Raw genomic sequence first — 24,004 nt, 5'->3', positions numbered from 1 at the left:
TGGGGACCTCTCTCTAACAGAAAACTCTTAGAGCCTGCCATGAGCAGACCCAGCTTTTAGCCCCAGGCTTGATTTATTACATGAGATAAAATGCTGTGTTTCTTCTGTTTTTTTAAGTTTACAAAATCCATACCTAGTAATTTAGGATAGACTTGATTTCATCAGAGAAAAACAATTTAATAGAGAGGATCATAAAAATAAAGCAGTCATTATTAACAGCCCTTATAGTACCTGGGTGTGGTATGTCAAGCTCCCTTATTCAACAGTTTATTGGATTAAAATTTTTACTTAGTTTGATTTACTCTGTGTTTATTAAATGTTACTGATGGGTAGTCTTCTACATTTAAATTTTAAGAAAAGAAGGTCATTATTTTCTGATGCTTAAATTTGTGAGATCAGCTCGGAAGGTGATTTTTGACCCCTTTGCTGCTAAATGGAAAAAAAAATTCTAATTTTTTCTAAGTAAATAAATTATTCTATAGAATGAAGCAGTAGTGAAATTAATGGCTATGAAATTTCAGAAGTTTCAGAAATATAACGTCAGTACACTATGGTGTATTAATTATTTCCATGGTGTTAAAACTGTGAGGGAGTCTACAAACAAAAAGCAACATCAACAACAAATGGTTGATAAATACAACCAGAGTTTGTTCTTTATTCTTTTTTTCAGGACATCTCTCTAATAGTTGTCCTGTCTCTGTTCCTGGGTAAGACTTAGAAAGAGGTAGAGCATCAGTACATTATACTGCACGAACAGACCCTGTCCTTCTTACCTTCAGAAACCATTCTTTGGTGTAGCAGATGTTCTCTGGTTGCAAAGTCTCCAGAGACATTCATTAGCAATGGAAGTCATGATTAGTGATGAGTTTTAGCCTTATTCTGCCTCAAAGTTGTAAATATGGCAGTCAAAGGTTGTGTCTCTATAGGCTCACAAAACATCTTATTTACATGCAGAACTCCATAGCACACTATCTTCATTTCCCTCCACTGTAAGATATGGGGTATTAAATAAATAATTAAACCCCCAAAATCCTTGTGAGAGAAAAATGTGTTACAAATACATAATCTTCATTAGTAATGTTTCAGACTTATCTGTGGGTGACATAATCACATAGAAATGTGGCTTGATCAACATCAGATTGCTTTCTGTAGTTGTGCAAAACAGATTGTACCTAAGGAAACTTTCCAATGAACTCCCTGGGAAAGCTTCATAACAGACAGCAAATTTCCATCATGAGCATACAAATACTCCCAGTGCTCTCAATACAGACTAAACCTTCTTATTTTAGAAGTCATCAGAAGTGTTATCCCAAAGGCAGGAGAAGATTGAAAAAGTTTCTTGATAGCAAGCATGTAGAATACATTGCCCTGCATTAAAAAAAAAAAAAGTCATAAATGTTTCCCGTTACATCAAATGCAATTTCTTTTCCCACCTCCTACGAGATTTTGCAAACTATTCCATTCCTATAAATTTTACAGAAATGTCAAGCTACCATTTCTCAAAAAAAAAAAAAAAAAAAACAACAAAAAAAACCCCAACAACTTTGCTTATTCAGTGTCACAACTCTCAGGATTTTTTATCTTTGCTGTTATCTGTATCTCTTAAAATTCAACAACAAAACTTTAAACCACTTTTAATCACATTTAATCAAGAAACTATTCAGTTTTTAATGAAGTAAGTCTGCAGGGAAAAAAAAAAAACCTAGTTGTACTATTTTACTATTAAAACTTAAAACTTCAGTGGATTTAGTACTCCTGGAAACAAAATTGAATTTCAACAAGTTTGGCAATACACATTGCCACATGGTGGAAATACTGCTAAAGGTAATCACAGGATTCTGCCATGGGAATTGAGATATGATTCATCTTTGGGACACACAGTGAAAGTTTAGCAGTCATGAATGTCTTCTCAGGGTCCTTTGATGAAGCTGTGAGGGATGATTAAGCTGGAACCACTAAATCTCTCCCATTTTCATTTGTAAACCAAGACAGCAAGTGAACAAAAGCTTTTGGAGATTAAATAAGATGTTTTGACTGACAATGTCATTAGTCCCTAGCATAGTACATGTCTGAATATGGAGAACGTATTTCTGCTTAGGAAAATGCATTATGGAAAAGCAGTTTTGACATCTATGGGATTTTCCCTGTCACATAGTTGTGACAATACTCTCACAGAAAGGTTCTGTACTTAGAAGTGCATGCATCAAATGCTGTGAGTGCAGAGGAATCCCAGTACCACTGTGCCCAGTTACTCCAAGTACCTCACCATATCCACCGCCACAAAGGAGCACAGATGTGTGATAATGAAGGAGATGCCAATGCCCCAGTCAGAGACAGGAATCTTTGTCCTGGACCCGGGGCTGTCCCGGAGAAGACCCAGTTCCATGTTCCAGGGAACACCCAGCACCAGGAATCCGTGAGGAGGCTCTCTGGGTGTGCTGGTCAGGTGCAGGCATGCCTAGACAGGAAAGTGATTTTCAACTAATAGTGCAGGGATTCAAGCATGATACATGGATGGGAAATGCCTTTGCTCTAGCTTCTTAAAATCCTCAATCCTTGCCCACTGTGCACTCATTTGTAAGTGTGAGTGACAAGTGAGAGAGAATTAGGAGCAAGCAAAAATTAAAGCTTTTTTATTCCCTTTGAATACATAAGAACGGCTTAAGTGAATTCTGTGATTTGCTTTTTATGATGTCCCATTCAAAATGATGTTGTAATCTGCCCTAGATATGATATTCTTCTCAAACAAAACAGTGGGAAAATTAAAGCACCTCTTATTGAGTGAAAGTCCAACAAATCAACTTCAATCTTCCTACAGTCATCATTAGCTCATTCTGTATTCATGCTCTATTGCCCAAAAATGGTGCTTCCACAAGGAGAAGCCTGCATGCCTGAGGGCAATAAATGCACCATTTTGCTTTGTGATAGGATGCTTCATTTCCAAAAAAACCTTGCTGCAGTTACCCTTGATCCATTTTACTTTCCTAGCTCAAGAAAAAATAGAACATACAAAAAATAACCCCAGTATCTTTGCACTCTGTAAACCACTCACTGCTGAGAGAATAATTACAGTGGCAGAGAAGATGTGTAAAAAACTCTGTAGTAAAGGATGCATAAGAATAAACTGAGAAGAAAGTTAGTTACTAGGAAAAAAATCATGCACAAAAAAATTAAAGATTTTAAGGCTGATTCTGATTTTAAAACAGCTCCTGTGTTATTTCAGATTGATTTTTTTTCATTACTAACTTACACTTCGTTTGCCAGAATCTTATTCTTACCAATGATCAGGAGGAACCAATAATTGCCCTTTCATCTTTGAGATATTGCAGTAAAGAACAGCACATGCTTGTAGAATTGGGAACATTAAGATAAAAATGGTTTAAAAACAAACAAATAAACAACAATCAAAAAACCAGGGAGAGGCAAGCATAGTAACATGACTGATATAAAAGGAAGAATATTTACAAATTGGAAAAGACTGAAATAGTCACAGATTTCAGTGTCTGGGGTTTAAGTTTTTTCTGGTTTTGGTTTTGTTGGTTTGGTTTGCTTTGCTTTCCTTTGGTTTGGTTTCGCTTTGTTTTGCTTTGTTTTGTTTTGTTTCATTTCTTTCTGCTCCACACCAAGGCTGACCCAATCTCACAGCTAGTAATTATGTGACTTTTATCCCCAAAATGTACATCTTTGAAGTGAGACTCTGTGAGCCAATTAGGCAGATTAGTTTCAAAACATACAGGAAGCAGCAATTCTCATTTGCTGACCCTTGGACAGCTGTGCTAATGGCTTTATCTCTAGATTATCAACTTATTAGCTCAATTACAATTACCTTTGTTTTTAAAAATGGCAGGAACCTGATTAGTGTTCCCATCCTAACTGGAATATGTAAGCTGAGTGTCCAGCTGTATCTTCTGTTTCTGAGTTTAGAATTCATGAAGAGGACATAGTCAGTGAAGTGGTGTTTCAGCTCAAAGTCCAGGTCTAAATGTTCCTAACTGTGATTGCTTTAATTGGCTTCATCAACAGAAATTCTCTGAGTAAACAGTGTATTGTTTATTTAAGATACGGCCAGCAACACTGTCAGAAAACATACATGTTTTTCTCTTAATAAATAAGACTAATGACTGAATTCTAGTTTGAATTCTTTCTAGAAAGTCTTTATTTTCTGTATTTTTACTTTCAATATTGTGTTAAGCATAAAGATAGGTACTTTCATTAATGTGAAAGAAGAAAATGTGGTAGTCATCACTCCTCAATAGTCCTATTTATGTCTTGTCTTGAATTTTAGAGTTATTTGTAATAAGGTAAGGAGTCTACAGCCATCCCATTTCCTGGTAAAGTTATAGGGAATAGTAAATGTGCAAACAAATAGTAGAACTTGATATTTCAACAAGAATAAGAACAATATGACCTTGAAGGGTCCTATCCAAACCAAATCATTCTATGATTCTATGAAGTCAGCAAGCCATATCATAACTTCCTCTCAAACTGCTGAACACCAATATTGAATATAGTTGAGGCTAAGAAAAACCTGAGTTGAAACAGGATGATCTTCAAAAGATACAGAAGCAGTGTGAAGATTATTACATCATTTCCTCTGCTGGCCACTAAAGTTATAGGGAAGAAGACTCCTGGACAAGATTTCTGCTATCACATTGGTACTGGTGTTCAGTGTTCTATGAAATAGTGATGAGAGCAAGAATAATTCTGGAAGAGTGGTCTGTGCAAAACAAGACCATGATCAGAGTTCTATGAAAAGCAAATTTATGAACCTCAGTCTGATCTAGCTCTATCAGAGGGGTGAACTGAGTCTATGATAATACTGAATTTTATAGCTTGTTAAAAGAAAAAAAAAAGAGAGATATTTTTAATCACATATAAGCAGTATAGTAGCTGAGGGTTATTTTCATGCAGTGAAAAACTGGTTCAATAGCACAATATATACATAAATAACCATTAGGTGTATTGTGAGTAGGGGTACAAAATCAGATCTATCAGGTAGCTAATGCACTTCTAGTGAAAATGTTGGATTTAGTTATTGAGCTCTTGGAAACTAAAAGCTCCATTCATTTTCTTGGAAAGATCTCTGCTTTGATAACTTCCTCAAACTTCATAAAACCTGCAATTTTTGCTCTTTTTATTGGAATCACATAATTGTCAGGGGTGGAAGGGACCTCAAGGATCAGCTAGTTCCACCCCCCTGCCATGGGCAGGGACATCCTACACTAGACCAGGTTGCTCACAGCCACATCCAGCCTGGCCTTAAAAACCTCCAGGGATGGGGCTTCTACCACCTCTCTGGGCAACCTGTCCCAGTGTCTCACCACCCTCATGGTGAAGAACTTCTTCCTAACACCCAATCTGAATCTACCTACTTCTAGTTTTGCTACATTCCCCCTAGTCCTATCACTACCTGGCACCCTAAAAAGTCCCTCCCCTCCCTTCTTGTAGGCCCCCTTCAGATATTGCAAGGCCACAATAAGATCTCCTGGGAGCCTTATCCTCTCCAGACTCAACAGCCCCAGCTCTCTCAGTCCATCTCCATAGGACAGGTTCTCCAGCCCTCTGATCACCCTCACTGCTCTTCTCTGGACACGTCCCAGAACATCTATATCTTTCTTGTAATAGGAGCTCCAGAACTGGACTCAGCACTCAATATGGGCTCTCCCCAGAGTGGAGTAGAGGGGGAGAATCACCTCCCTTGACCTGCTGGCTATGCTTCTCTTGATGCAGCCCAGGATACATTAGCTGAATGTAACAATTACATAGGAAAAGCCTCATTTTAAAAAAGAAATACATTATACTTGGCTTCTCAAAAGCATTATTTAATCAATTGTTATCAATACAGTTTTACTTGAATCTATTTTTGCTTAATACATGCTTTCACTTTTCTAAATATATTCAATCAGTTTCACAGTCTACATGTGACACATCAAGTTCTCTCATTTTTCCTCTTTTGTTTTTTTTGGTGACAAACTCACAGCTCTTATCAGGCTTGGAATGCTCTAGAAGATGTATAACTGAATTGTTTAGCTCCTCAAATGGTTAAACATCAGGTAACATAACACATATACTAGTCAACCTCATTTAATTCTAAATTAATAGTTTATTTTATGAAGTATTTCTTGCATTGTGTCAACTTTTTTTTTTTTTTCCAGTCACAGTATTAAATACAAATACAAGCCAAGAAATTTATGCCACTGGGATAGAAGGAAGCTATTGCTGGATGAGAGCCATCATGCCATAGAAAAACAAAACCAAAACAAAATACTCAGAACCAGAGGATTATTGACTGTCCACAGGTATCTATTACAACGTAATGGGCAGCACACTGGGGTGTCAGGTTAGCAGAGACACACTGAAGTGTCAGAAACTTTTAGATGCCATAAAATTGAAAATTCTCATGTCATTCCATAAATAGTTGCTTCAGTGCATTATTCTGGTCTTTGATGAGCTTTAAATATGACTGGGTTTTTTGTGGGGTTTTGTTGTTTTGCCTTTTTTTTTTTTTTTGAGTTTTTTGTTGTGTGTGCCTTTTCAAACTGTTTAAACAGATCTAGAGCCCTGACCAGATTTTTTTTCAGGTATGCCTGCATAATTCTTTAAAGGCTTCAGCCTTTTATTCTCCTCAGCTCAATTCCAAGATGCACTCTAAAAACTTGAGAAGGCCAAGGATATCTTTCATTTCTTTAGTTAAAGGATAGATTTCCTGAATAGAGAATCAAGTAGGCTTTTTACTTTATGCGACTTCTATTACCAGAAAATTTCAGGGCCATTCCTTTAATCTACTGAGAAGATTCTCTTGATAACTCAGATTATAATGATAGATACCATTTACTGATCAGTGTAAGCAGACGAAGTTTCTGATACTTTCATATGTAGTCTTTTTTTCTTTCTTTTTTTTTTTTTTAATAACCTTCCTAACAGAAGAACATAAGGAGATAAAATATAAACCACAGTTAATTACTAATATAGAGAAACTGTCTGAATTAAATCAGGATTGTTCTCTATGAGCAATGTTCTCTATGAGGAAAGCTTTACAAGTTGAAATATGAAACTTTTTTTTAATAATTAATATTTTTAAAATGAAATTAATCAAATAGCAATTCAGCTGGAAGTTACCTGGAGAGCTCAACAGAAAATGCATACTAAGTACAGCAGATTCCTATGGACCGTCTCCCATACATACTAGGCAAAATGAAAGTGAAGAGTTATAAGAGCTATATTCAGTACTGGGATATTAAATTAGTTCATTGGGATGAGAGAGTTTGTTTAGTGATGAGTGAAAACTTGTCTGAACTTTTTTATAACCCTATTTTTATTAAATGTGAAAGAGTCCAGATAAATATTTCCTTTCTGAAGATTTTTTAATTTTTTTTTCCCTTTAGAAACATTTACAAGCTATTGAATATTAGATAAAATGTGACAAAGCAACTTTTACAGCTGCATGTATATATTCCCTTTTTATAATAGAAATAAAGAATCACAGAATGCTTTGGGTTGGAAGGGACCTTAAAGATCATCTAGTTCCAACCTTCTGCCGTTGGCAGGGACACTTCCTACTAAACCAGCTGTATCAATGTCCCAGCCAGCCTGCCTTTGAACGCTGCCAGGGTTGCAGCTTCCACAACTTCTCTGGACAACTTGTTCCACTGCCTCACCACCCTCATGGGGAAGAATTGCTTCCTAATGTTTAATCTAAATCCAGCTTCTTCCAGTTTGAAGCCATTACCTCTTGTCCTGTCACTTCATACCTTTGTAAAAAAATCCTTCTCCAGCTCTCCTGGAGACCCCCTTCAAATCCTGTCGTGCTTGCTCTAAGGTCTCCCTGGAGCCTTCACTTCTGCAGGCTGAAGATCCCCAACTCTCAGCCTGTCTTCATAGGAGACATGTGAAGTTCTGGACTGTTTGTGCAAGAGCAAAGGCACAGGCTTCCTGAGCCCACAGGACACATTGTCAGCTACTGTTAAATGCTGCAACTTCACTGATAACTGAGTTACAAAACTAGTACCTTAATGGCAGTATTGCAATTGTGTCACCAGTTCCCAAGGTCAGGAACGCTTTACTTATTATCACTATTTGAAAAACCTTTGGTTTGAAGTAACTGAATTCAAATCCACTGTGCAAAGCAAGCACAAATATATTCACAAATATCCAGAAACCTTCCTGGGTATTAATTAGAAATTGCAATTCACTGCACTCACAGTTAGTTTCCAGATCTGCTACCTGCCTATCCAGATGGTAGATTTTCATAGCAGGATTTACACAATGAAACATATGGCTGGTATTTGCAGAGCTGCTCCTGACATCTCCAACTTAGAATAACCAACTTAGAATAACCAACTCATTCAAAATAGGTTGCAATCAAGCAAAAAAAAAAAAACCAAAAAAACAACAACAACAACAACAAAACCCAAAAAATGTTGAAAAGGACTGAATTTTGCAGAGGTCCATGTAGGCTGTGAGTTTTCTTATATATTCAGAAATTCAGTTGAAAATCCAATGCTAAGTTTGGATGCACACTGGTAAAGACATGCTCATTCGAGTTCTGGATTAAAAGGTTAACTGTAGAAAACTGTAAACTAACTTCTTAGAGGTTATTATGTTTCAACTCTTCTATAATGTAAAGGAAATGATGTTTTAAATAAAAAGCACCATTCAGAATGATATTGCAGCAGAAAATCTGCATTGTATTTCTGAGGCACTGTTGTTTAATGCAGCCAAAGGCAGGAGGCTCATTACAATTTTTATCAGTTCACAAAAAGTTTCAGAAACACTGGTGTTAACTGAAATGAAGAGGCTGCTACACTTTGAACTTCACAAATCAGACAATTACTAAGAAACAAACAGAGCCGACTGTGTCCCTTGTGGACACTTTTTCTTTCTTTCCTCCCTTCTCCTTGTCTTTGTGGCAATAGAATGAAGGCTTGGGAGAATAGCCTATTTCCTGATCCTGAGAAGACATGTCTACTTATATGTCTGCTAAGTTATCATCCACATTATCTCTGTTCTATGGGCTATGCCTGAGCCTAAATGATTCATATCACCAAAGAAATAGCTCTCTAAAACACATCATATTTTGCTGTTTGCATCCACCTGAAAGCAACATGTTCCTGTACAAAGGTGAGAAACTTTGAACAAGATGTGTATGAAGAGTCCTCACAGGCGACATCTGGGCTAATGAGAGGCATTTCAAACCAGCCTCTGACTCTTCATTAGTAAGGACACAAGGTGAGAAGTGAGAATGGTGAGGTCTTCTAGTGCTACATGCTGCTATTGATTCAGCTTTTCCAACCCACTGCCTGTACCTGTGGCTGTGAGATAATCACAAATTAGTTCCCTCATTAGGAAGTTCTTTATTATGAGGATGGTGGAACACTGGAACAGGTTGCCCAGAGAGGTGGTGGAGGCATTCAAGGTCAGACTTGATGGGGCTCTGAGCAACGTGATCTAGTTGTGGACGTCCCTGCTTACTGCAGGGGGCTTGAACTAGATGATCTTCCAACACAGAATGCACTTCCAACCCAGTGCATTCTATGGCTCTGTGTTTCTGTGATTCTGTGGTTACCTGTTGGAACACTACAATGACATCCTAACAGCGTAGGTCCTTCCCTTCAGCTCCTGGTGACAAAAAGGAGCTGTCTGTATTGTCTCTTGAGCATTTCAAGGAGTAAGAAGCTGGATGGAGCTTCTGCTTGATCCACATCCTCTGCAGGGCTACAAGGCTGTATAATATTAACCAATTAATACAGTTTAGGAGTACCCAGCTGTACTTAGAGATACTTGGTTTCCTTGTGGAAAAGGAGATATGGTGACTGTGAGCAAGATGATTTTTCAGGCAGATTAGATATGTTCCTGAACCTTTGGTATCTAATTATATCTTTAACTTCACAGAACATTTTATGTTCTTCTAGAATCTAATCCATTAGCACTGTTACAAATGTTCATGTCTATTAATTCCTATGGTCACAAACCCCACTCAGAAATAAGCACCTGAGCAGAGAAACAGTTGCCTTTAATTTAATATGTGGCTTCAAGTCCTGCTGAACTATGAAATTATCTCTAAGCCAGAGGTGTTAGAAAGTGAGCTGTGTGGTACTCTTTTTTCAGGGATGCTAGCAACCTCATGCTGAGAAGTTATTGCCTGCAATTCTGTAACAGGGGATGCAGTTCTTCAGCAGCTACAAAGGTGACAGTATATGATCTGAAAACACAAAAATATTAGTAATCACTGACTTTATATCTTGAAATCATAGGTCTCACCTTTCTTTGCAAAGGTCTCTAAATATAAATTCATGTATGCTTAGAAATACAGGAAAATGGAGAAAAATCAAGCCCAGAAAGTTGCTTGGAATGTGAGACAAATTCCAGTTATATTGCATTTTATTTTATTTTTATTTATACTATGACCCTGTTTTAAAGGGATAACTTTCTACATAGGGATAACTTTCTACATATGCAAACTTTCCCATAAAGTCTGTATAAAAGGGAAAAGCTTTTCAGGAGTGGAAGAAAGACTCCTGAGTGCATTATTGCTGAGTCTTTTTTCATTTGATGATGTTTTTATGTTCCTTCCACCCACCCAAAGGTACTTCCAGCATGTGATTTCCTAGAATTTTCACAGTTGCATTTTGGTAAAAAAAAAAAAAAAAAAATAATACCAGAAGGTATTTTCCCATAAAGTGACTTGAAATTTCTTGACAGAGAAACTTTCCTAAGGACATTCTGAAGTTGAAAAATCTATTCACAAACCCTTTTGACTGATTCCATGTGAGCTTCCTTAACATTTCTGGCAAAATCCCTCAGAAAGAGAAGTCCCCGGATGTCTAGTGTTTGGGCTGGACTGGCCACTAGACAAACAGACACTCTCTATTAACCCCTCTCCCCTCCTTTTTAGGAAAGAGAAAGGGAATAAGGGAGAGGGACTTAGGGACTGAAGCACAAAACTAAACCAGCTTCAATTAAAATAATAACAACAAAATGATATATATTAAAATACATGCAAAACCTATGTAAAAACCTACCATGCTGGTGACAAATACATCACTATCACCACTGATGTGAAAGTCTCATGCTGGATGCAGTGGCAGATAGGAACTGGAATCAGGATCTGGATTAAGGAATGTACAGATTGCAATTGAAGGCAGAAGAATGGACAGAGTCCTCCTTGGACACTGATCATCAAATAAAACTTAATCCTTGTGATCCTTCATCTTTATGATGTACATGGAAGGGAATATATTGTTGCTGACTTTAACATCATCTGTCCTGTCTGCTTCTCTGTGCAGGTGTGGCCTTTTACTTTCTTCACCCATAATGGGGTAGAGAAGATTTAGCAGTGACCCTGGTCTCCATAAGAGCAAGTATAAACAAGAGGCTTTCTGCACACCAATCCTTAGTAGCAACTATAAATACCGAGTGTTACCACTACTAGAAGCAGATATTGTCTAGAAAAACTTGCTGTTAATTTCAGAAAGTGCAGTCACTTAAAAGATACTTATCTGGAAAGTAAAATCACTGGACAAAATCAGTCCTGTGCTCAAAACAGGACACATAATCATGCACAGCAAAGTTTACAAACACCAGAGAAGAACCACACGAACTGTTCAGCCTACAAGTTTTGTGGCTACCCCTTGACATGTTTTGGGGCAGTGAGAAAGAATCTGGACTGTGTTCAAAAGAGATACTTCTTAATGTAACCCAGAGAGATGAGTCCCTGAACTAAGTACCTTGCACCACTGAAGCAAGGCATTGCTTTGTTGTTGTGTACTGTGGATGTTTAACTGTAATCTGGAGGATGTACAAAATGTGTGAGGCAAACAATTTCCACCCCAGACTCTACAGTTAGCTATCCAGTCTGCACTTGGAGGAAGGTGAGAGAAAGGTTATCGGGGAGGTCTCTCAGTGACAGTTTATTTGAGAAACAGAAAACACCTTGCTGAGTCTGATGGTGCAGATGTGGGAATAAGTTACTGATACACAAAAAGGAGCTGGAAATAGTTACAGAATGTTTCATGCTTGTTGAAGATGCCCTACACCAACTACAGAACATAAAGCAGCCCTCTGGTTGCAAACTCCTGTTAATCTCCAGTTTTTGAGGTCAATTAGGTTATGTTATCCTTTTGAACCCCTGGGACTATACACTTCTGCTAACAGACCACACGCCACTCTGCCAATGGCACTGAATCTCCAGGTTGCTGCTTCTGCTGTTGTTAAGGCAGAGTTTAAGAATGAGTTCTCAGTATCTTTTCACATGATAAATTTTAAGACAAAGTCTTGCTCTAATAAACCTGTGTAAAACCAGAAGATAAGATCATTTGGAGACACTTGTGGGAAAATTGTTGCTAGATAAATTGACTCTTTTGGAAAACAGTTGCTACTTTGGGGCACTATTTCCAATTTTCAGTTACTTTTGGTATCCAGATCAACTGAATTTCTGCACCTCTTATCTGAGGATGAGAAGATAAATATTAATTCTGTGAGGTTGTCATTTTCAGTCATTTCATACTGTACTCCTGATATAACACATCCAATGTCTATGTAAGCACAAACCAGCTAACTGTTGATTTTATTAATACTCAGCAATAAAATCTTTTATTTGCAATGGACATCAGCCAAATAAAAATACAGAAAAGATGGATACTATGTCTGTTCAAAATTTGCTATGACATTTCCCAAACACAGTTTTGTAGGATTTTTCTGGTGTGCACATACTAGCAATTTCTTTTATTGGTACATCTTCACTTTGCACTAAATATCTGCTGTTGGAAGACATATAGTCCAGGTACTAGAGTGCTTCCATGCAAAATGGAACAAAAGATTTCTGATCTCTGCAGCAGTAAAAATAACCAGCAGGAGAATGACTCACTTGAATCCCCAGCAGCTTAGGAAGAGCAAATGATGGGTTCATTCATGTCATGTAGAAGAATGAACTGAATCTGTCTCTCTGTATGTCTGATGAATAATGTGATCATTTCCAAATCCTGTTGTTTCATAAATGGTATCCAACTCCCCCTTTATTTTCATTCAGATTTCCAAAAGGGAATCAAAAAGCTTTGTTTTTTAATTAAGGTGAAGAAAGACTTCTTCTCCTTTTTTTTTTCCCCCTCTGAGAGGGGGGAAAAAAACCTTCAGTTCAACCTCAACCATTTCCCCCAAATTACTCACCTCAGTTATTGAACTGAATAATTATAGTGCCTAACTGCTACTCATCTATCATGCAGGCCAAACTGGAACTGCAGTTATTAATCAAAGGATATTATGATGGTTTTGGCAAAATGAATCACAGTTGTTCCAAAATAAAGTCTTTGTTGGTGAAAACTGATACATGAGTGGTATTTCAAACAACCTTATCACAGTCTTCCAGTACCTGAAGGGGGCCTACAAGAAAGCTGATGATGGGCTTTTTAGGTTGTTGGTTAGTGATAGGACTAGGGCGAGTGGATCCAAGATAGAGGAGGGGAGATTTAAATCAGATGTTAGAAAGATGTTCTTCACCATAAGGGTTGTGAGACACTGGGACAGGTTGCCCAGGGAGGTGGTGGAAGCCCCATCCCTGGCTTTTTTTAAGGCCAGGCTGGATGTGGCTCTGGGTGACTGATCTAGTGGAAAAGCATCCCTGCCCATGGCAGGCAGGTTGGAACTAGATGATCCTTGAGGTCCCTTCCAACCCTGACAATTCTATGATTCTAACTTTGCCATTTCTTTTCTGTACCCAGCTGCAATCTTGGGGTTCTACAGGACCATTCATGAAAAGATTTATCCTGTGGAAAATACAAGCACATAAAAGTTATGAATATCTGAACCAGATTATGTATGACAGATTTTTAATATTAGTAACCTGCATGAACGTATTTTTTACAGAAACTCTTGAGAGTCCTATGATGTTTGAGTAACATACATTTTCCTGAATATTTCACATGGCTTTTATGCTCAGAATTCAAATACCATATATGGAGTTGTAGTAAATGCTTCTGGATTTTTTAGGTCTCCATGAGAATAAAACCAAAATAGATAGTGCTGATGAACTTCTGCTTCTCAAATTAAAAAACAAGGAAATCGATATTATCAAATGTCCCATTTCAATTTCATACACATTAAAGGTTTTAAATAGATTGTGCTTATTTTCAGCTTATGATAAAAGATATAAAGGGGGAAAAACAGGAGAAACTTAAGTCTTGACTGGGACTGTGTAAAGTCGCTGTAGAAGACACCACTGCTTTTCTGCTATCACAACAAATCTACAACAGTTTTATACAGGAAATATATTGCTTAGCCACAGTTACATAATTTTCAGGGAGAATAGAAATTGACTTAAGGAAAAAAATATAGACATAAGGAAAAAAATCCCATAAATAATTGCTTTTGTATCAAAACCAAACAACCCCTCAAAAAAAAAAACAAACACCAAAAAACACCCTTGTGTAAATACCCTTGCTTAAAAGCACTCAAATTGCTAATTTCCAGACATTAGAATTTGATTCTATCTTTAATTGAAATAATATGTGAAAGATGTTAGCATGTAATCTACAAATGCTGAACAGTATTTCCTCTGGTGCTGCATTTTGATTCATTTTTTTTTTCTATATGGAGGCTTGACTATTTTCAAGGAATTTCTCAGCTTTTTTAAGCACAGGAGATCTGAGAGATTTTGCTTTTCCAAATGGTTGAAAAGTAATGTGAGGGATTATTTATTTATTATTTATTCATGTGTTCATTTATTTATTTTTTCTATTCTTTTTAAAAGAATATCCATGCCTAGTGGCTAAAATATATTACTTTACTAGAATGATATTTTTTTCAGCATACAGCAAACATTTTTTTCAGTACAAGTGAAAAAGTTGGGTGAAGAAGAGCATATGAAGGAGGGAAAAATAACTATGCTTTCCACATTTATTTCCTCTAAATGCTGACAAAACATCAATATCAACCACATACTTTTCCTGCAGATATACTAATTTGAAATATTGCTTTGAGATAATTTGCAAATAAGGCTTGGAATCTGCAATCATAAAATCTTTGAAGTACCAATAGTCTCAATGTTTTAAAATCCACCTGTGCTAATGGACAAAAAGTAGGTTAAGTGTCCTCAAGACATCATTCTGCCTGAGTGCTTCTGGATTTTCTCCAGGTAAGTCATCCTTCTTTTTTTTTTTTCTTTTTTTTTTTTTTTCTCCCAATATTTTTTTTCTCCCAATATCTTTCTCCCAGTGGAACTGTGGATTATGCAAGAGTTCCTTTGTACAGCAAAGACTATAAAACTGAGGTCTCATGCTAGTCAAAGAAACAACAGAATCATGTCTTTATATCTCAGTTTCGAGATGAAAACAACATTTCATCATACAATAGGGTCACATAGGAAGTTTTTATGACAAGAACAGTTGTTCAAAGGGATGGATATACTCTAGACAAATATTTGCTTGCTGTCACTAGGCACTGGAAATTAGAAATCACTCAATGAAAATTACACTATTTATTCAACCAGTGAATGTCAATCACCAATTATGTATCTCCTCTTAATGCACTATATATATAAATATTTATATAGTGCACTATATATATATATAGTGTATATATATATGCATTAGGTATATATGTGTGTGTATGTGTGTGTATATATATACACACACACCCCATTTTATTTTACTTTGGCTTATGATTCTGGTTTTGTATTTGAACAATAAACTTGTTATATCCAATCTCTGTTTTATCTTAGTTTAAGAAGATGAACTGAAGCACAATGTGCTATGGCAAATGCATGCATACCAAGGTATATGAAGAAAAATATGCACACACGTATTATTAGGGGTATCATTATATGTATACATATATACTATATGTATTATAGCATATGCATATTTTGGCTTAGAAACTTTAATGAATGGCAACACTTTTAAGTCTTGATCAGAGGAATAAAACCGTGGAAGAGATCTCCTCCTGATCTGCAGTGGTAAACGTGACCTATGAACAGAGTTTGAGGTAACCAGTGGAGTTAAAAGGGCTCATTACTTGAATAAAATATCATTTGTAGGAAAACATAGCAACAGATGACCTTAAAGACAAATTACAGATTGAGATCTGCATCTGTCTTGCCACTGAACTGTCAAAATACAAAACCTCATGAAGAAGTATCAATTTTTTTCTGAATGCAATGCAATGTCTGTTACTCAGCAATGTATTTTAGTCATGCAATCAGATTCACTGAGGGAACATTTCTTTTGGCATGCAAGTGAAATCAGCAACGTCTTTGAGCAGGGTTAAATATCATTCACTGTGCCAAAGGGACAACTTTACCACTATGTATTTTTAAATTTATTTTATTTTTTTTTGCTTGTTCAATATCTGAAAATGGACTATTTATGAATAATACAAATAGTCAAAAAACGTAAATATGACAAGGATCTAGAATCTAAACAAAATCTAAATATACTCTGGTAGCTGAATCAACACTTCCATATTAAGAAGATAATAGATATCATTCTTTGAAAATAGATTTTATACTTATTAGAAATATAAAAATAAAGACCATTTGCTTCCATAGAAAAATTCTTTTCAACAGTCCGTGTTATACCTTCCTAGTAGCTTATTGTGCTTCTGTGTAAAAGGCGTGTAGAAAGCATGCAAAGGATGTTAGTGTCTCTAATATTGTCTCTAATATCTCCTTAATATCTCTAAATATCCAATCATGTTCTGTAAATAAACACTAATTTTACTGGGGCACATAATCATAACCTTAAGTCAGTTGACAAATACATAGAATCCAGGAAAATTTAAAGATGAGATGAAATAGTTATATACATTCACTATTTCCTCTTCTATACGAAAATGAGTATTAGTGATAATGGAATGATACTATATCTACATGGAATATAGAAAACAACATCCCAATCAGAGTAATGGGGGAAAATCTTGGATGTCCAGATGGCATTTGAGTAATATATGAGGTTAAACCATAATTGTGGAGGAATTAAGAATAGCAAGGGGCTGGTAGTATTTTTCCTACACAGAATATTTTCCAGCTTTGCTTTAGTATGCAAAGAGAAGTAATTTAGAGATCTTAACTACATTACAATAGCAAATCAATTAGTATAATTATGAATATTTGTATACTTTAAATGCATAAATAACTTAGTATTTCAGAGTCTAAACCCCCAGCATTTACGTCCTTTCAGAAACATGGAAATTTTATTTTATTTTTTTTTTAAATTGTTTATTATACACACTTTTCATTGTAATTTTCCATAAATATATATGGACAATCTTGACATATTAGACACAAGCACAAGCCTAGAATAGAAGTTAATGAGCAAAAATATACTTAAATGCAATGTAATACAGTGCACAAGCATTTTACAGGGTTAATATACATTATGAACAATGTATTTTGTCATGTTAAAAAAGGGTTTGGCATCTAGAAAGAGAATGCTATCAATCACTCAAGTCTCTTTGGAACACAAATAGCACCTCCAGCTATTAAATGATCATTAAAAAAAAAAGAGAATGTTGCAAAATATGAAAAGGAAGAAAAGAAATTGTTAGTCAACAAAAATGGCTACTGTATGTTTAATTATTGCATAGCAATACCGACTTTTGTTGGTAGACTGCAGATATGGTGAACTTTCCATTTAGGCTAAATTGGAAAATGCATCCTTGTTGCACTTTAAGAAGGGTATTCCTCTAAGAGTCTTATGTACCACTGTGAAGAAATTTCTAAGTTTAAAGTAGAACTTTTAAAGAGTCTGAGAGAAATGTATACTTTTCATAGGCTTGCTTACTTGAAGACAAAATAATAAAAAAAATCTATAATCTGGAAATCGTATGAAAATTTTCAGTGGTTTATAGCCTAGTGTTCTGGAAAGTTTCCCATAAAAATTTAGCAGTAACATTGTAGGGGAAATGAGCATTCTCGATTTCCATAATTTTCTACAGAGTATCCTGTCCATCAATGCTTCCAATGACCTTGTCATACACACTACAAGAAATGAAAACTCTGTATATGTGTTCAGTCTTCTTCAGAGATCATCTAGCTAATATTTCCACAGAAAGAACACTCAACCAACCCTTTCACCAACAATGTAGGTTTTACAGTCTAACAACAATGAAAATTCTCAGTGATCTTAGGCCACTTTGAACTGAGTCATGCCTGAAATCCCAGTGTTATGCAATATTGCATTTTTCTGAATGGATATCTACTATAAATAAAGCCAGTAGAAACTGCAAAATAATGACACATACTCTTACAGAAAACCTTTGCATTTTTTCTGTCATTTGCTGAAGTCTTTTATTTGCTTACAAATATGTTTCATTTTTTCAGGCACATTATGCAACTTACTCTAAAACATTATATATATTTTATATATACATAAATATATAATATATATATAAATTAAGAGGTTTATATAGAAAGGAATACATATATATACACATACACGCATATATATTCCCTTATATATATGTCTATATATACACTGCCAAAAGACACAAACCATTTTCGCTGGAAATAAGAAAAATGAAGATGACAAACTGCTGAAGGAAGGCTTGAAAGGAAATAGATCATTTCCTTTGGGGTTAAGCAGATTTGTTCGTGTATTTATTTAAACATATCCTCTATGTTTTATAACCTACATTCAGAGCTTATGGTGGCTGGCTTTGTTGCGTTTGGTTTTTTGTTTTTTTCTTTTATTTACATAGACTACTAAAACAATACATATTGTGCGTTAATGTAGGGACTGATTTTTTAAGGAATATTATGCAGGCATTGCTATATTTGCCCGGTGCAACTAATCCTGCATTTGCTGTGTGTTGTATCTGATACTCCTGAGATCTGATATGGAGAAAACAAGGCTGAAGCCTCCACTGAAGCCACCTCACCTCCAATGCGTGGTCAAGCTTGTTGACTTTGATAAACTTTTTTATGTAAGCTGGCTTTGCACTAGATCCTAGAAGGCAAGAATGGATTGCAGACTAAAAAGAAGAATATCTGTGCAGAAACAATCATCTCTCGCTATGTACAGAGCATATGATGTACAATCATTGTTCTTTGGTCTCACTCCAATATTTTGTGACCATCACCCTCAACTGTCCTAATTATAATAATAGTAATAATTATGTATCATTTCTAAACCAAAGAAACATTTTATTTCTTTTTTTTTTTTAGGAATGCAAAATGCAGTGCTCTGTAATAATTTTTAAAACCATCCAAATGTATTGGCTGTGTAACGTTTACATTTAATTCCACTAATTTAGAAATGGAAAGAAAAGAAAAACACAACAGATACAAGGAGGGCCAGCATCTCGGAGAAGAGGCAGTAGACTTTGGATATCTAAAAGAAATGTGAGATTTTAGACCAGTTTCCTGATGTAAAAATTACACCAATATATGTTGATTCTTTCAACTCAATAAAGCTATGACAATTGATACAAAGAATTTAGTCACAAATCTGTACTGCCTTAAAAATAGAACTGTAAGTAGCTTTGAATATTTGGGAGACTTTCCAGTAGTCTTTACAGGTTTTACCATTATATTTTTAGTTTGCTGTATTCTCTCAGGGCCATTGTTATAGTTTGAGGCTGGTATAGTTGAGTCCTCCAGGAGGACCAGAAAGGTCCAGGGGATGGGCTGGACAAGTGTAAATTGTTTATTCTATCCCATCATTCTGTTATCTATTATTAAGCAGGCCTACAATTTGTACTTTCTATTTTCTCCCTCCTTTCAGTTCTCCCTCCTTTCTAGTCCTCCTGGAGGACTCAACTCTATGGTTTTTAAAGCCACCAACCTCATACCATAACAGCCGTGCAAGTCTCCAACGTCGAACTGAGAGGCAGATGAAAAGAAAAGCTTGAACTGCAAAACAACATGCAAACTGTGATTAAAACAAGGTGATAAACCATGTGAACACTTTCAATATATATATGTGCACAAATATCAGAAAAGCACCCATGCCCAGAAAGATGTAGAGAAGCTTGTTAAAACTGGTACGTCTTCTCTGAAAAGATTTACTTAAAAATTCCCTTTATATTCCTCTCTGTGAGTAGAAAAATAGTCATCTATAGAGAAACTAACAAAAATTGCCTCAATTCTATTTTGTTATAGGCAAAATTGTCAGTATCAGTTGCAGGATCTTCATCTATAGAAGTTGCTGGCTTTGTTGAGTGAAATCCCATTGCCTGACCCCAAATCTATGGTTGTGTATCTGAGTAATACCTAATCACTAACACTCACACCCTGAAACTAGCAAGTGAAAAACGTTACTTAGGCATTTGAGGAAAGAGAATGACAGGAAAGCATTTAAGAAAAACCTCTACATTCCAGGTCTGAATTGTGTTACTTTAAAATGGAGAATGGTGTGGGTGATTGGGAAGCTTCAAGAAGATCAAGAGTTCTCTGGGAAGAACAATTATGTGCACACTGACAAAAGTTTTATAAGAACATTGCACGCTGATATACAAAAAGACCATTAAAATTCACATGAACTTTGAATGATGATGTCAGTGAGATGGTTGCCATTCATTTCTGCAGTAAGTGAAGTTGAACTTCCTCTCATAAGCAGAGCATCGTTAAAAACAAAACAACAAATCTATTTGAAGACTGTTCCAATGAAATAAGGGGTAAGTTTAAGAAGAGATTAACCAAGCCCTCACTTAAGTGTCGTTTAGTTCTGAATGCTTATCAGCAATTATGAGCTTTCCTATTTCCAGTATTTGTGCTTCCAACAAAGACTTTCCCTAACTGTCAAAAGAGCTCATGAATCACACCCCTGAAATAAAAAGACTCTAGTCTGACTACTTATGCTACAGGATTTCTTATAAAAAAGATGATTGTGTGAACTTATTAAAAATAGAGAATTGGCAGCAGATGCAAGCACAGACAAATGGGGATAAGTGGGAGGGGTGCACTTTTGACAGGTTATTGAAAAAGTACTGAGAATTACTGGTGAGAAGTCTTTCTCACAAGTTAGAAAGAGCCACACAGAATAACCCTCCAGGTACCAGAGCATACGATGACAAAAAAAGTCTACAGAGATAAAAGCATACTGTGAACTTAACCCTGATATTTAATAGAAAAAAAAATAATATTGAAGCTATCTCCCTTCCTACTAATTTTTAAATGTTGACATTATTTTTCTTGCTTGATCAAACTAAAGGAAGATGATAGTTATAAGGTGATATTATGGCCGAAAAATAAAAAAGATGAAGTATACATGAGCATAAAAGAGATAAAGACCAATTAAAGGTTTGCTTGTGCTGACTGACAGACTACAGACTCCATAGTGCACAACAGATGCATGCTGTATGCCTCAAAGTCTGAGAGTACATTTCTCTTCATTGTAGGGAAGGGACATCTCTTAGTCCTGAATCTGTAATGGGCCAAACTGGAGACAAGGTAATTAAAAGACACTAGGGGAGTTTAGAGACATGGAACATACCTGGGTCTTATCCTGAAAGCAGAAATATAATGATGAAACTATTTGCAATACACATTACAGCTCAGTGCAAGAGTGATATTCAGGGGTTCAAAGGTAAGTGATACTCATTTTGCTACTTTACTGCTCAGTGTAGAGTTGATTCAAGGCAATTTATCATTATTATTATTATTAAAAATAAGAGCTACCTATACAAGGGAATTTCCCCTTTAAGACTTGTTATTTGGAAGACTTTTATTTTTTTTTAATTCTAGGCAGATTTTGCATAGATCTGCTTCCAATTTTGTTTATTAATCTCTGGATTTAAGCTTATTTAATATTCAGTAATATCAAGAGCATTCTAATGGATTTTATTTTGTTGCTAGTATCAAGAGGAAAAGTAATAAAAGAAGCTTAAGGAAATATTTGACTCAATTCCTACTTTACATTGCTCCAGCAGTTTGCTATGTCATTTTACCTTATGGGATTTAAAACTGCACATTGGTGAATGCTTGTACAACAGTTCTTTTGCTCCTATTAATTTTTAACATAATAGACCAGAGACTAGTATATCTGCAGAAGTTTATGTTTATACTAATTTTTATTTCCTCAGAGATATTAACAACTTTTGTTACAGGTGGTTGGGTGTGTCTATGGCTTGAGAAAGTTTGTTTTTCCCTTATTTCCTATGCCATGTTGCATTGTATTCTGTGATCCTGCATAGAATAGCTAAGCTGTCAGCATGTTTCCTGAAAGCTTTTTTTGTTTTTATCTTTTTTTCTGAGTCCTTTATTTACTCAACAGCAACTTTTAATGGCCTGAAGTCCAAAATTGATACTTGTTGTCTTCTACTCTGTATTCTTAATCATGCTATTTTTTGCAAAGAGATAATAAGCACCTAGAATTTTTCCTTAGTCATTTTAGTTCGGCCTCTATATTCATCTCTTTTCATCTCTATTCAAGTAATCTCTGCCTTTCTACCACTTGCTGTCAAGAGCAGAGTGATGTTCCTGACAATTACTTTTTAGCTAAAATTTCAGTTCATCTTTCACAATCCAATATTTGTAACTGGTATTCCTCACTCTTATGAAAGCTTAGTGTCTATGAAACTCCTCATCATTTCCTGGCTTTGGGCATGTAAAGCCTTCATAGATCCTAAAATTCTTCCTGTATGCTTGCATAGCCAAAAACAGGGCAATGTTTTTAATTCTTGGGGTACTGGTAGGACTATTGTCCAGAAGAAGGTGCAATGTATTCATTAATTCTCTCAAGCTGGGGGCTGGGAGAAGACCTGTAATTTTACTGGGACTACATCATTCTCCTGTACAGAGCTCACTACTCAAATTGGAGTCTGTAACCTGCATTTTGTCCTGAAACTCTTAAATGCACACACATATTTTGTTGCTGATGTGGCTATTGAACCACATGGCTTGCAGAAGATGTTTGCTTTTCCTGCATATTATTAGGTAAAATGTATTAATTTCTGCACCATGCTATGAGTAGATCGTGATGCTTCTCCCACAAACGGTGCTGAGATAATGAAAACGTTCAGCATTACTGTGGAACTTCATAGTACAGAAGATAATAAGCCAGCAAAACAGAAGCAAGTACTACCAGAACTTTAGAAGAAGAATGAAAATAATTATATTGAACACTACTGTTAAGAAAGTAGTTTCTTAAAAGCACTCCCATGTCTGCTATTCACTTTTTATTTTTTTCCTTTTGTTACTGTTGCTTCAACACTGACAGCACTCCATCAAATATATTTGCATCTTTTTGAGATTTAAGAGGGCTAAAATGAATGATAACTGTTTCCCAGTACTGAGTGTATGTGTATCCTGCATAAATGGTGCATAAATATTTCACAAATTAGACCCTTAATTTTCACAATTTTTGAGGCATTTATACACATCTCTCCTAAATGAATAGCAAGTTTCCTCACTCACAAATAGAAAATAAATATTTTCACTTAATACCTTCAGAAACTTGCACTTTAGGCTTTCAAGATGATTTCTGTAAATTGTAGACTTATGCTTTCTTTTGCCTAAAGGAATATGGGTGTCTGTGTAAAACTGTAGACAACTATTCTGCAGAAAAATGATATGTCAGTAGGAATCTTTCAGACTGGCCCTGTCAATGTGCCTTGCAGCATTTTTGCTCAAACTGGCATTACAGAAAATGAGGAGCTCTTCATGAAATATATGGGAAAGTGAGGTGAGAAATGGCATGTAGTTGCCCATCTTTAAAGTCCTAAAGTTAGAGCTTAGTTTGCATTAATGAGGTCTGAACGTCATTTGTGTTCAAATGAATGCGCTGAAGTACGATGTAGTCAGCTATCACTGGAGGAAGCAGCTTTTGGAATATATTGTAATTTAGATGTTTATTGTATTTTAGAGATGATGCTCACCAACTGTTCAACTCCCAGCCTTAACTTTTACATCCATATTATAATTGTTAATACAGACATAATATATCTTTTTTGATTTAGTGGGCATACAAAAGAGAAAAAAGATTTCAGTGTGCTTCACTCAGTTACTCTGTCGATTTTGAAACAAATCTCTGAGTGTATATTCTTTTTTAATATTAGTAGCAAAAACAGATTGGGT

Source organism: Indicator indicator, chromosome 3 (genome assembly GCF_027791375.1).
Source record: "Indicator indicator isolate 239-I01 chromosome 3, UM_Iind_1.1, whole genome shotgun sequence".
Lineage (NCBI taxonomy): Eukaryota > Metazoa > Chordata > Aves > Piciformes > Indicatoridae > Indicator > Indicator indicator.
The sequence above is the reverse complement of the archived record's forward strand: the minus strand, read 5'-3'. Positions refer to the sequence as shown.